Here is a 15,025-nt window from a genome sequence, read left to right on the forward strand (position 1 = left end):
GCTGACAGAAAAGAAGAACTGGGAAATTTGAGTGACATGGGAGGAAATCTCACACAAGTGAAAGTCACAGAGGAGAATGTCACAGAGTAAAAATCTAAAATCAGCACTTAAACTTCATTCAGATATATGACGGCTGCTACATTTCACATTGATAAAAAGAGACTCCATAGAATCCAGCAGAAAACAACAGCTAAATTGCTAGTACAGAGCAGATATTTCAACCATTGCATATAGCTCAGGAGTAAAAGTTTGGTGTTTGACTACACAAAGAAGACTAATATTAGAAAAGAGTCATTCTTCAAAGGAAAATAAAAGAACCTATCTCTACAAAATATCATCCACATAATCTAACATATAATTTAACCTGTCTAGACATAGAACCAGGAAAATATGACGCATAAGAAAAAAAGTAAACAATGGATTAAGACATTGAAATGGCCCACACGCTGGGATTAGAAGATAAGAAATTTAAAATAAGCTATTGTAAGCATATTCAAGGATTTAAGGAATAGATGGTCATAAGAGTGAATATATGGAGAATCTCAACAGAGAAGTAAAAACGATAAAGAAATAATGGGACAAATTTTAGAACTGAGGGACAGAATATCTTATATAAAAATGACGTTGTACACACATACCAGTAAATTAAAGATGGCAGAAAAAACTATCAGTGCACTTAAAAACAGATCAAGAACAATTTCCCAATACAGTTAAGAATACAGAGGAAGAAAAATAATAAAAATAGGGCCAGTCTAGAACTAATATAATTGGAGTCCTAGAAAGAGTAGAGAAGGAGAAAATGAGACAGAAAAAGCTATTTGAAAAAGTAAAGACCAAAAGTTTTCCTAATTGTCAGCATATATCAACTTACAGGTTTAAGAAACTCAAAGAACAGAATAAAAATAAAGAACCAAATGCAGACATACCATAGTCAAACCACTGGGCAAAAAAAGAGTAAATCTTGAAAGTAGCTAAAGGGAGGGAGAAAAATAATGTACATACATGGAAACAAATAGACAGATGACCTGTCATCACAAATGACAGTTTAAAAAGCAATGAAACCACATCTTCAAAATAAAAAAAAACCTGTCAACTCCAAATTCTATAACTAGAAAAAGTAATTCTTGAGAAAATAAAGATTTATTCAGATAAAAGAAAGCTTCGAACATTTGTCATTAGCAGACCTAAATACAAGAAATGCAAACGGAAATTTTTCAGGCTAAAGAAAGATAACAACAGATGGAAATTCTGAACTACAGGAAGCAAGGAGAAGCTCTAGGAATGGCAAGTGCATCAACATGAAAAACTAAGGCTTTTTTCTTTTAGTTTTATAACAAACAACTGATGGTTTAAATAAAAAATTAAGTGTACTGTTGATAATGTATGTAGAGTAAACTATTCTAAATTAATAGCTCTGACAGGAGACTAAACGCAACAATTTTGCTGCAACATTTCTTTATGTTACATGAAAACGTTGACTGTTAACAGTAAGTGGACTGCGATAAGCCCAGGATGCTGATTATAATCCCTAGAGAACCACCACATCATATGAAGACATTCTTCTAAAATGCCAATAAAGGAATTAAAATGGAACGCCGAATATTGTTCAGTTAATATAAAAAGGCATGAAAGAACAGAGGAGCAAAAAATGATGGAACAAATAGAACATAAGAGCAAAATAGGCCGGGCGTGGTGGCTCAGCCTGTAATCCCAGCCTTGGGAGCGAGGGGGGATCACGAGTCAGGAGATGAGACCATCCTGGTAACACTAAAAAAAAAAATTAGCCGGGTGGGGCGCCTGTAGTCCCAGCTACTCGGAGAGGCTGAGGCAGGAGAATGGCGTGAACCCGGGAGGCGGAGCTTGCAGTGAGCTGAGATCGCGCCCCCGCACTCCAGCCTGGGCGACAGAGCGAGACTCCGTCTAAAAAAAAACAAAAAAGAAAAAAAGAAAAAAAAAGCAAAATAGCAGGCTTAAATCCAACCTTATCAATAATTATTTCAAATGTAATTTAAATACTCCAAATAAAACACAGATTGTCCATCGGTATATTCTGTTGTATGAATATACCACATTATCTTTATTCATCTGCCAATAGACATTAATAAAAGTACCTATAAGAGATGCATGCCAAATATTATGGTATAGATAAGCTGAGAGTAAAATAATTTCCAAGTATACCATGGAAACAACAAGCACAAGAAATCTTATGTGGCTATATTAATAGAAGAAAAAGTAGACCTCCAAACAAGCAATATTACAACAGAAAGCTATTTCATAATGATAAAATGTCAAGTACTTATGAAGACATAATGCTGTATTGCTAACTGATAGAATAACTAAAGAAAGTTAAGATAAAATAATTTTGACAACAGCTTGACCTAATCAATATTGACCAAGACGATAGAATATATGTTCTATTATGCTACACGTGAAACATTTATCAATAGACTATAGACCACAAAATATCCCTCAAGAAGTTTCAAAACACTGTAATCATAGAAAGTATGCTTTCTGACCATAATGAAAATGAGTTGAAATGGGTAAAAACAAGCTACCCAGGAAAGTCTACACTACTGGAAGATTTAAATACACCTTAAAATGCCCTTTAGCTCAAGGAAGAAATCATAAGAAACACCTTAAAATACATTGAACTGAATACAAATAAAAATATACTATATCAAAATGTGTGGGATAAAGTTAAGCAGACCCAGAGTAAAGTTTTTGTATAAATGCTTATTCTAAAAAAGAGAAGTTCAAAACAAGTGAACTAATTTTCTACCTTAAAAAGAAAATCTAAAACAAGAGAGCAAATTAAGTCCAAAACAAGTAGAAGAAAGGAAATAAAACAGAAATTAGAAATCAATGAGACAGAAAACAGACACAGGAGAAAATTAACATGGCCAAAAGTTAGTTCTGTGAGAAAGAAAGAAAACGCAAATTATAAATATCAGGGATTAATGAGATTGTACAGTTGTAGACACAAGAGACATTAACAGGATAATGGAATATTGTGAAACATTTTATACCAATTTTCATTACTTGGATGAAAGGGTGAATTCCTTGAAAAAAACTTATAAAAAAATTCACAAGATTAAATGGAACATATGAATTGACATTTATTAAAGTAATTAATTGTCAAATACTTGCACATAAAAACATAAAACTAAAGAAAATAAAAATAATAAGCAAACTCCAGATCCAAAGAGTTTTGCTGGTGAATTCTTTCAAACATTTAAAAAAAATAAAATGTTTAAATTATTTCAGAAATAAAGAAGGGGGAAATTCCAAACTTGTTTTATGAGTCAGAATTCTGATACCAAAACTACAAAACCCAGGAATGCAAAACTGATTTCAGCTTAAAGAGCTATCACCATTCTAATCTGTGATTCTAATGAATTTGGCTATCTTAGATACTTTATACACGTGGAATCACACAGTTTGTCCTTCTGTGACTGATTTCCTTTACTTAGCATTAATGTCCTCTAGGTTCATCCATGTTGCATATTGCAGGGCTTTCTGTTTTTAAAGCTGAATAATACTCCGTTGCATGAATATACCACATTTTCTTTATCTATTCATCTGCCAATAGACATTAACCTTATTCCCACATTTTGATTAGTGTAAATAATGCTGCAATGAGCCTGAGAATCAGAGAATCATCCCAATTTCAATCCTTTCAGATAAATAACCTGAAGTGAGATTGCCAGATCATATAGTAGTTCTACTTTCTTAATTTTTTTGAGGAGCCACCGTACTGCTTTCCATAGAGGCTGCACAGTTTTACATTCCCAGAAACACTGTACAAGTGTTCCAATTTCTCCCCATTGTTAACATACTCATTATCTTTTTTTGTTTGTCTGTTGTATTTTTCATGTTTTGCCAAGTTGGCCAGACTGGTCTCGAGCTCCTAGCCCGAAGTGATCAACCCACCTCGCCCCCCAGAGTGCCAGGACCACAGGCGTGAGCCACCACGTCCAGCCCCCACATTGCTTCTGGCCTCCGTGGAAGACCTCCCAGACGGAGGGGCCGGGCAGAGGCGCTCCTCACTTCTTCCCAGACACGGGGCGGCCAGGCAGAGGCGCTCCTCACTTCCCAGACGGGGCGGCCAGGCAGAGGCGCTCCTCACTTCCCAGACGGTGGGTGGCCGGGCAGAGGCGCTCCTCACTTCCCAGACGGTGGGTGGCTGGGCAGAGGCGCTCCTCACTTCCCAGACGGGGCGGCCGGGCAGAGGCGCTCCTCACTTCCTAGACGGGGCGGCCGGGCAAAGGCGCTCCTCACTTCTTCCCGGATGGGGCGGCCGGGCAGAGACCCTCCTCACTTCTTCCCGGATGGGGCGGCCGGGCAGAGGCGCTCCTCACTTCTTCCCGGACCGGGCGCCCGGGCAGAGGCGCTCCTCACCTCCCAGATGATAGGTGGCGGGCAGAGGCGCTCCTCACTTCCCAGACGATGGGTGGCTGGGCAGAGGCCCTCCTCACTTCCCAGACGATGGGTGGCCGGGCAGAAGCGCTCCTCACTTCCCAGACGGGGCGGCCGGGCAGAGGCACTCCTCACTTCCCAGACGGGGTGGCCGGGCAGAGGCGCTCCTCACTTCCCAGATAGTGGGTGGCCGGGCAGAGGCACTCCTCACTTCCCAGACGGTGGGTGGCCGGGCAGAGGTGCTCCTCACTTCCCAGACGGGGTGGCCGGGCAGAGGCGCTCCTCACTTCCCAGACGATGGGTGGCTGGGCAGAGGCGCTCCTCACTTCCCAGACGATGGGTGGCCGGGCAGAGGCGCTCCTCACTTCCCAGATGATGGGTGGCTGGGCAGAGGCACTCCTCACTTCCCAGACGGTGGGTGGCCGGGCAGAGGCTCTTTTCTTTAATAAGATCCATTCTAACAGGCTTGAGGCAATATCTCTGTGGTTTTGATTTGCATTTCCCTGATGATTAGTGATGCTGAGCATTTTTTTCATGTACCTGTTGGTCATTTGGATATTTCATTTGGAGAAATATCTATTGCTGATTAAAAAAAGAAAAAACTCTCAGCAAGCTAGAAAAAGAAATTTTCTCGAAGTGATGGAAAGCATCCACAACAAAACATATAAACAATATTATATTTAATGGTGAAAGCGTAAATGTTTAAACCACATAGATTAGGACAAGAAAAGGATGTGTGTGTTCGTCACCTCTATTCAACATTGTACTGGTGATTCCAGATTTTGAGTATAAATATTTAGGGGACAACTGTTGTCACTGAAGCCCAAATCTTGGTCATCCTCAGAAAAAAAAAAAAAAGTTGATTAGGTTGTATATAATCTAATTCTACTTGCTTTGGGCTTAATTTTAGAGAAATTCAATTAAGTTGCTTAATTTAAGCAACTTTTGCTTAAATTAAGCAACTTAATTGAATTTCTCTAAAATTACAGCTTGTATCAACTCTAGAATTTATTGGGCACCTCCTAGGACATAAACACTGGAATTTGGTGAGAGACATCAGGTAGGAAAGAGCCTGGCTCTGACATAAATTCAACACACAGAGGGGGACACATGTTATGAGACTGACCTGCCTTCTCCATCTCATAAAAGGGGTTCTTGTTGCTGGTAACACAGATTAAACTATTTCAATTACATTCAAGATAAAAGGATTAGCAATTGTATGTAAGATGAAAAAATCACCCCTCAGGAAGACAAAAGTCTCACAAAAGGATATTTAAACTAGCCAACACTTTGAAATTTAGGCAGAGATCGCGCTTTCTGGGTGAACTAAAGTAGCAAGAACAAAGTTGAGGCTCCAATTCTAGGAAAAAGGGGCCCTAATAAGGTTTACGATCCAGAAACTCAAGAAATCCAGACAGAAGGATGCAGTCTCCGCATTCAAGGCAGTAGCAATACCTGGATTACTAAGCCAATCCCCAAAGCAGGAACTCATAAACACTTGCCCACCAGAAGATTTAGGTTATTACAAGGTAGAATGTGATAGAGAAAACGAGCATGGGACTGGAAACAAAAGGAGGAAGCCCCATGATTACAACTAGAATATAACTGTCAGAGATGGTGCGGAAACAAGACTGAAGAGAGAACTCCTTAAACCCCACGTGCCTTACGTCAGGACTGATCCTGGACACAGGCTGGAAAGCATAGCCTGCAAGTGCTGAGGGAGGAGGCGTGGGCTCAGCTGTGAGAAGGAGAAGGACATACAGCTGAAAAGCAGATACGGGTCTTGAAATCACGCAGAGGGTTTGGGCCTTTGTTGCTCTCTGCCAGCAGCTGCCAGTAGTTCTCACACTCTGGCTGGCATCAAAATCACCTGTGGCAGTGGTGGGGAGGGGGAGAGTGTTGTAAAACCACAAGTGACCAGGCAGAAAACACCTGTATGTTTTCCAATTCAGTAAGTACAGAAATCTTAATTGGAACAAGGGGGAGGTCAGACATTGATAGTGCTGTGGACTGCTCCAGGGACATAAGCATGATCTTTAGAGAAGTGGCTCTAACCAGTTGAGGGCAACCACTGGACAGAGAGAGGTCCAGACCAACCGTACACAGAGACATCATGCAATTACACTTTAGCAACCTCTCCAAATAACATGTCTCTTAGTGAAACTTGGGAGGTTGAAAATTAAAAACATAAAATCCAGTGGCATTTATGTATCCTAGGCACTTACATTTGTCTGGTTCTTCCACCTTGCCTTTGCTTGGTTAGAATTTTGGGTAGATAAGAGGTGGATTTACATGTGCTGGTGTGAGAACTTTGATACACTCATTTAGACATTGACCTACTATCTTGATGTTTGAAAGCTACAACCCAAAGAAATTTGTCTTTTTACATAAAACAAAGTCAGCCCTTGCCTTCCTTATAGATTACATCTTCCACTAGCAGTAATAAAAAAGTAACAATATGCATAAGTCAAAGTATCTTCTTAGATCCTCTGTAGTGTTTTATTATTTAGTTGTGTGAATTAAAGTAACTCTCAAAATTTCAAGGATGCCTGAGAAGCAATTCATGTTCAAAGGCTGCCCTCTTGTGACAATGTGTTGTATGTTTTACTGTAAAAGTAATCTTATTTCACCTTATAACCTCTACAATCCAATTCATAACAGCATAAAAAGGAAATAAAACCTTACATAATTTTGAATTTTAGAAAGTACCTTGTTTATATGGCTCCTTTAGAGAATGAATCGTCAATTTGGTAAATATTCCAGTGAGTTGAAGGTTTGAATCCATCTCACTTAACTAGCTTGATGGATGTATTTCTAAACCTATACAACCCACTCCTCTGCTTTTAAAAAATTAAAGTTAGCTGTAGATTGAGATGTCAGTGACACAGTTTATAGAACATAACTTAGATTGTCATCTACATTACTGTAACTACAAATACCACCCTCAGATTGAAGAATCAGTTTTATCAGTAAACATCTCTAATTGAACTACAAATGGTGTATGTCTTCTGGCTTTTACAAGCTCTTGGTCTAACGCAGGGGACATATGATGTAAAAATTACAAAACAAGGCCACGCGCGGTGGCTCACGCCTGTAATCCCAGCACCTTGGGAGGCCGAGGCGGGTGGATCACAAGGTCAGGAGATCGAGACCATCCTGGCTAACACGGTGAAACCCATCTCTACTAAAAATACAAAAATTAGCTGGGTGTGGTGGCGGCGCCTGTAGTCCCAGCTACTCAGAAGGCGGAGGCAGGAGAATCGCTTGAACCCAAGACGCGGAGGTTGCAGTGAGCTGAGATTGCACCACTGCACTCCAGCCTGGTGGCAGAACAAGATTCCATCTCAAAAATAAATAAATAAATAAATAAATAAATATAAAATAACAGTGACTATAATGTTTTGTGATGTTAAACTTTGAGAGCTTTTTTTTTCTTTCTTTGCCCAAGTCCCTTTCCCAGTTCCAGGAGCAGTTATTCTAAGCTCATTGACGTAAAGGAATAGAAAGAAAAGGTTTGGTGGAAAAAATAATAACCTGCTATCATTTCTGTCTTTTGTTTTTTAAAAGCTTGAGCATTTGGGAGAATTTGGAAAGATTGTGGAGTAAGTGCAAAGAAGGAATTCGCTAACAAAAATTATATAGGGTAAAATGAGTTTTTTCCAGGTTAGAAAATACTCACTCCCTACACTCCTACCTTCCTTTCCCATAGTTAAGAAGAGGAAAAAGCAAAGGCCTCTTGGTAGCAGTGGTGACTTAGGCAGTTTCTTAGAAATATTCTAGAAGGCATAGTCATCTTTAAAAAAAATAGCTACAAGGATATGTCTAAGCAGAAGGGACCATGGGCCAAATTACGAGTAGATTTTTGCATTCCAGATATGGTAAAGAAGAAGCAGGAAGCCGGTGGGCCTAAACAGGCCACACAGAAATGGACAAGGAATAGGCCAGCAGCAGCTTGTGGGGACAAGATGTCAAGCCCCAAATGTTAAACCCACCATCCATCCTCCAAATTCTGGCTCTGTTTAACAAGGCTGTGGTCTGGCACTAGGTGCCACCTCAGTGACTAAAGCATAATTCCCCGTCTCCTGGGAGTGTTGACAGCTGACTCCTGGCAACAACACTCACAGCACAGTAAAGTTCCTTCACCCAAGTTCATGTCCCTTCTCAAGGCATCCCACATCCGAGAACTGCTCGGTACAGAAATATAATGGCCTGGCTTGCTTGCTCCAATTTGAGGTCATTAGGTAAACTCACCAAGATCCCTGTAGAGCGGGCTGCGGCCATGATAGTGATTGCATTCCAGCCAGCTTCCTGCTCTGCCCAATCCTATTGCTTTCACTCTTCGCAGGTGTTGGGAATATCCATTTCAACTTCCTTGCATGCAAATCTCCAACTCCGAGTCGGTTTCCTAGGACACCTGACTGGTGACATCTCTATCACTATCACAGTACTTAGAGGGGGGGATCTTGAAACGATTTAAGGCTAACTGCCCTAAGAGCACAGACAGATGGTGGCTTAAAATAGAATTTAAGTGGGTTTAAAAAAAACATGAAAACAGTTGACATTGCACGCTCATATGAGCTTATGGATCAAACCATGCATATGATTTCTAAGATCCCTTGTGCAGTATATATTTGCACTGTTTATAAATGACATCCCCTTGAATTGAATTCAGTGCAATTCAAAACAGTAATTTGTGGGGAAAATTAGGTATGCAGATAAGCTAGACTCTACAGAGGCTCACATCATTTGGAGAATAATAGTGAACTGGCTGGTCTATGAGGGAAGAAAACAGTGAATATAGACTACTAGTGAACAAGGATATTTTCCCATATATATTCAAATTAAGGTGAATTTCTTTACAGAATTATGCCTCAGAAAAAGTATTTCCCTATATATGAATCCTCACACGTTTTCCTACGATGAATGCTTTTGTGATTATTTTGAATAACGAAGTAATATTTAAGGAAACTCTCTTGCCCTGAATGTACTTTATGTCAATTGATGTTGCATATAGAGATCATCAGAGTCAAGCTACAAGAAAAGGAGGAACATTACTTAGCAAAGACTTAGAGAATTAGTCCTAATAGTGTGAAATCACAATTTCAAGTGAGGGAATAAATGCAGCTTTTAATGATTACTTAAATGAAGTTTAACTGTAGCAGGATCTACAAGAAATTGGCAACCTTTGGCTCCGGTAACAGAAACTCAGGATATACGCCTTTCAGGGCTTTTGGATTCTGCATCATATTGAGAGAGACTCCTTTAAACAAGCAATAGGAAACTTCCTGTGACAACATAATAAATTCAAAAAGTTCTGTAACTCAGACAATGTAGATAGAAGTGAGGACTTTGGCCTAGACAGCCCTGTTCACTCTAAAGATGGATTAAACAATGAAAAAGATATTGATATCAAAAATTCAATCGGGAATTTGATTAAAGCATTTCATTAAATGTGATAATTTCTTAGTATATTATCTCACATATGCAATATTCATCTGTAACAAATTAAATACAAGTAAACATTTGACTATATTATCTGCAGCATAATTTACATATCAATTTACATATTCAGTTTTGCTCACGTGAAAACTTGGATCTTCTCAAGAAGAAAATTTGTGAAATCTTTAATTCCTCATCCCCAGAAATGTAAATAAGTCAATATAAATACTGTAAGTCAGTGATTTGTTCCTAGGAAGACAGTAAAAATTTTACAAAAATGCTTTAGAGCCCTTCTCATTGTAAGCCTTGAAAACAGAGAAAGGCTCTCTGATGGAAAAAGACACACCTTAGGGAGGAGGACATTGCAATGGGAACATGCCTGACAAAAGAAACTATGTAGATTCAAATGGTGAAGGAAGACAAGGTCTTTAAAAGAAAAACGATCAACCTGGAAGCATGGGGGAGTAGAAACAAATAAAGGAAAAATGAAGAGGCTCATGTAATTGTTTCGATATAGTTATCTTCAACTATACAGATCAACAACAAGGTCGATGTCAGATGAAGGTTGGGCAGGTGGTTGCTGGATAGATGTCCTCACAGAAGTGTATTTTGTGTAAGGTTGCTATGGCCTTTGTGCAAGGTTGTGGTTTTTGTGATATTTTGTGATCGTTTTTGTTATCAGGCCTAGAAGCATGAGAACCCTCTCTTCAAGGCCTTCTCTGAATCTATTTGTCCAGGTTTTTTCTTTTCCTTTTAAACATTAGTGACAGTTTTGATTCTGATAACTTTCATATCATGATCCCTAATTTCAAAAAAAAATTAAACATGTAATTTGTTAGTGATGTATTTGATAGGCTTGGATTTGTGAGTCACCTCTACTATCTATAGTGGTAGATATATCTGAGCCTGCTTACACCAGACTTCCATCAGATTTTCTCTTCAGTGGAATTGGAAGAGGGGGTTTTGGAGAAGGGGATGAAGGAATTGTGCTGCACCAGAGGTCCCCATCGAACACCACAGGGACTTTTCCTGTGCTCTTGCCAGGCCGTTGTATTAGGCTGATGCAAAAGCAATTTTGGTTTTGTCATCGAAAGTAATGAGACCATCTGACTTACAATGTCTGTGCCATGACCAGCTTCTAATAGCCTCCGAGGACCCCTCTGCCCTGACACATACTGTCCTGGAACCACGTCTGCCTTGTAAATCCTGAGGTAGCTGCCACCATGACCAATGCCTTCTCATCTTTACTCTACATGCAGGTAACAGTTATAATTACATCTCTGTGTATTCACAGAACAATTAGTACATCTAGGACTTCTACAAAATTTCCCATGCTGATTTTGGTGTTCTGGTGTCCTGGCAGCTCTAGCCATGAAGGGATGATGCTTTATGGCATTTCTGTTGAGTTTTTGGCTTTTCCTCAGAAACTGATTCCAATTTTCCCCCATATGTTTGTCAATTTGTTTGAACTTATTTATTCCAAAACCATTATTTTTTGTCTATTATTTAATAGGGAGGGGGGCGAGGGATAAAAGATTACAAAGAGGGTGCATACAGCAGGAGGTGTACAGCCACCCTGGGATATGATTCCAAACATCCACGGAGAGGAGAGGCTGCTATTACTCCCAATATCGCAGGGGGTGTACATCCATTCTGTGACATTGTTCTTAATATTCCAAGGCAGAGAGGTTGATATTACTCCCAATATCACAGAAAGTGTACAAACCCGTGTGATATTGTTCCTATTATCCAAAAGAAGACAAGATGATATTACCCCCCATATCGCAGGAGGTGGACACCCACTCTGTGATATTTTTCGTAATATGCAGGGCGCGAGAGGCAGGGGGGCGAGGCGCCCCCCGCGAGGCGGGGACTGAGAGCCAGCCCCTCTGCCCCCCTGGCTCTTAGGACCCGCGGTGGACTCACAGCCTGTTTACCATATTGTGACTAATATCATCTCCCCCTCTGGAAATTGTCAACTATTGCACAGACAGGTGTTCACTGGCTTTGTACAGAGGACGTACACCCGTCTGTATTCGAGTAATATCATCCTCTTCCTCCCTGAAGATTAAGAATAGTATCACAAGGGTGTTTCTACTCCCTGCGATATTGGGTGTCACGTCCTCCTCTCCCACGTTGCAATTAGAAGTAATTTCAGTGGGGGCGTGTCCACCTTCTGTGATATTTACAGTAATATCAGCCCCTTCCATCAAGGATCATGGGAACCATATCCCTGGGGGGTGTACACTTTCTGCGATACATGTAGTCATATCACCCCCTCCGCCTTGGAATATCATTAAGGACCATCTCACACGGGCTTGTACACTTCCTGTGATATTGGGGGTAATATCAACCTCTCGGACTCTGAATATTAGGAGGAATATCACAGGGTGGATGTGCACCTCCTGCCCTATTATGGGGAATAATATCTATTATGGGGAGTAACATCATGCTCTCCCTTTCAGGATATTAATAACAATATCACAGAGTGGGTGAACACAGCCTGCGATGCTGGAATAATTATCATCCTCTCCACCTCGGGATACTAGGAACAATATCACAGAAGGGCTTTACACTCCCTGCGATATTGGGAGTAACGTCGTACGCTTCTTCCGTGAATGTTAGGAGCAATATCACCGGGTGGCTGTACATTCATTGCTATGTTGCAGTCATGTCATACTCTACCCGCTGGATATTAGGATCAGTGTCACAGGGTGAGTGTACACCTACTGCGATATTAAAACTAATATCATGCTGTCCATCCCTGGATATTAGGAACAATATCACAGGCAGGTGTACACCTCCTGCGGTATTAGGAGTCATAATATTGTGAATTATTAAACATCAGTCTCATTAATAACTATCAATGGTAATATTAATTCATAGTATAACGTTATTAATCATTAATGATTATTTTAAAGAGAGGATTATGCATGATTAGAATTATTACTATTAATGTCATTTTTAATATTAGTTATTAATCTTAATATTTATCATTGTTTTATTACCAACAACGGGAATAAAATCACCCTGTGATATTTTTCTTCATATTATAGGGAGATATTGCTTCTAATATCACAGTGGGTGTACCCCTTGTGTGTATACTCTGTGACAGTGTTCTTTATATCCTAAGGAGGTATTACTCCTAATGTCACAGTGGGTGTTCACCCTGTGTTATCATTCTTATTTGACCTGATTGCCTTTTTTAACCCACACTACAAAAGGAATGGAACAGATAAAAAGATATGGAGATTGGACCGTGCTGCTGTGTGGCCGCTGCAGGACACCTTTAATATCCCTGTTTCTCAGGCTGTCGACGAAGGTGTTCAGCATGGGGGTGACCACCGTGTACATAACTGAGGCCACTGCAACCTTTCTGGGAGAAGAGGACACATCTGAACTGAGGTACCCTCCAACGCCTCTTCCATAAACTCAGCAAACAACTGACAGGGGAGACCCACAGGTGGAGAAGGCTTTATACTTCCCACCTGACGATGAAAGCCTCAGAATGGAGGAAACCATTTTATAGTAAGAGGAAAGGGTCCCCGAGATGGGAAGGAACCCAAATACGGCAGCAGGAAAATACATGATTATGTTATTGGTGAAGGTGTCACAACATGCAAGATGGGGGAGTTGAGAAGGGTCACAGAAAAAATTAGGAATTTCCGCACCCTTGAAGCAGGTCGTTAGCAAGGCAATCAAGTTGTGCAGCTGGGAGTCTAAAAGACTGAGAAGAAAAAAAAAAAAAAAAAAGACAACCAAACTAGGAAGCCACAGAAACACGGGTTCATGATGGCCGAATGATACAGAGGGTGACAGATGGCTACAAACCGGTCCTAGGCCATCACACTCAGGAGCGTTTCTCTCTTCCATGCCTCGAAAAATGGCAAACAGAGACATCTGAGTCAGGCAGCCTGCCTAGGAGATGACTCTGCTGTGAGATTGGATGTCCACAATCATCTCGGGGACCGTGGTGGTGGTGAAACCCATGTCAGGCGAGGACGGGTTGGAGAGGAAGAAGTACATGGGGGTGTGGAGGTGGGAGTCAGGGCTGATGGCCAGGATGCTGAGCAGGTTCCTCAGGACCATGACCTGGCACATGGACAGGAACAGCCCGGCGAGGATCGGCTGCAGTTCTGGATCCCCTGAGAGTTCTAGGAGGAGGCATCTAGAGACATCGGTTAGATTCTGTGGGTCTGCATGGTTTGGACACCTTTTGCCTAGAAAAGGGAGTTGAAAAATGGGAAACAAGTAAACCAACACCCGGCATTGTGTCTGCATTTTGGATAGAAGCAATTCACAAGTAATGTTTTCAGATTTCAGAGCAATCCACGCTCAGCAATATTTTGCAGTTCTGACAAACTCACTTGTCTTCTAATGCTTTCATCATTGATTTCTGTGTTCTTCACTTCTTGCTGTACATGCCTGCCTTAGAGAAACTAGATTCAAGAATGTTCCAAGAACCAGATCATCATACATAACAAATGCGTAACTGCTAGAAAATACAGCCTATCTCGTCCGAAGAAAAATACGTAACAAAGCCGTTCTCTTCACTTGAAGAAAAAGATTATCCTAATTAAAGGAAATTAAGAACTCAAATATTTTATTTTATTCTACTAGATTGATACAAATTCCCTTGATTTAGAACATTTATAAACACTGTATAGCAGCTGAGACCGGGCGGGGCGCGGTGGCTCACGCCTGTAATCCCAGCAGTTTGGGAGGCTGAGGCGGGCGGATCACCTGAGGTCAGGAGTTCGAGACCAGCCTCAACATGGGGAAACCCCGTCTCTACTAAAAATACAAAATTAGCCGAGCGTAGTGGTGCATGCCTGTAATCTCAGCTACTCAGGAGGCTGAGGCAGGAGAATTGCTTGAACCTGGGAGGCGGAGGTTGCGGTGAGCTGAGATGGAGCCATTGCACTCCAGCCTGGGCAACAAGAGCTGAGACCATGTCAGCTGGAAATGAAATGAAAGTTGATAGTTCATAAGCAGAAAATAGCTCCACATGCCGGTTAGGTCCTAGTGATTTCATCGTTCCGTTTTCTGACTTTTCACCTTCAGCAGGAGAGTAATTGCTTCCTCAAATCGGTGGGTCTTCTTTGAAAATTCACGTCAGCTACAACTCCTGTCCTTAGCTTAGGTGGACTTAGAGTTTTCATCAGAAAGT

At 40.9% G+C, this 15,025-nt stretch overlaps 1 pseudogene; it reads right to left on the reverse strand.

Annotated features, from left to right (window-relative positions):
• Window positions 1–13,038: 13,038 nt before the first annotated feature.
• On the reverse strand, window positions 13,039–14,540 carry LOC100598224 (annotated as a pseudogene).
• Between the last annotated feature and the right edge of the window lie 485 nt (window positions 14,541–15,025).

This window comes from Nomascus leucogenys, chromosome 9 (assembly GCF_006542625.1).
Source record: "Nomascus leucogenys isolate Asia chromosome 9, Asia_NLE_v1, whole genome shotgun sequence".
NCBI lineage: Eukaryota > Metazoa > Chordata > Mammalia > Primates > Hylobatidae > Nomascus > Nomascus leucogenys.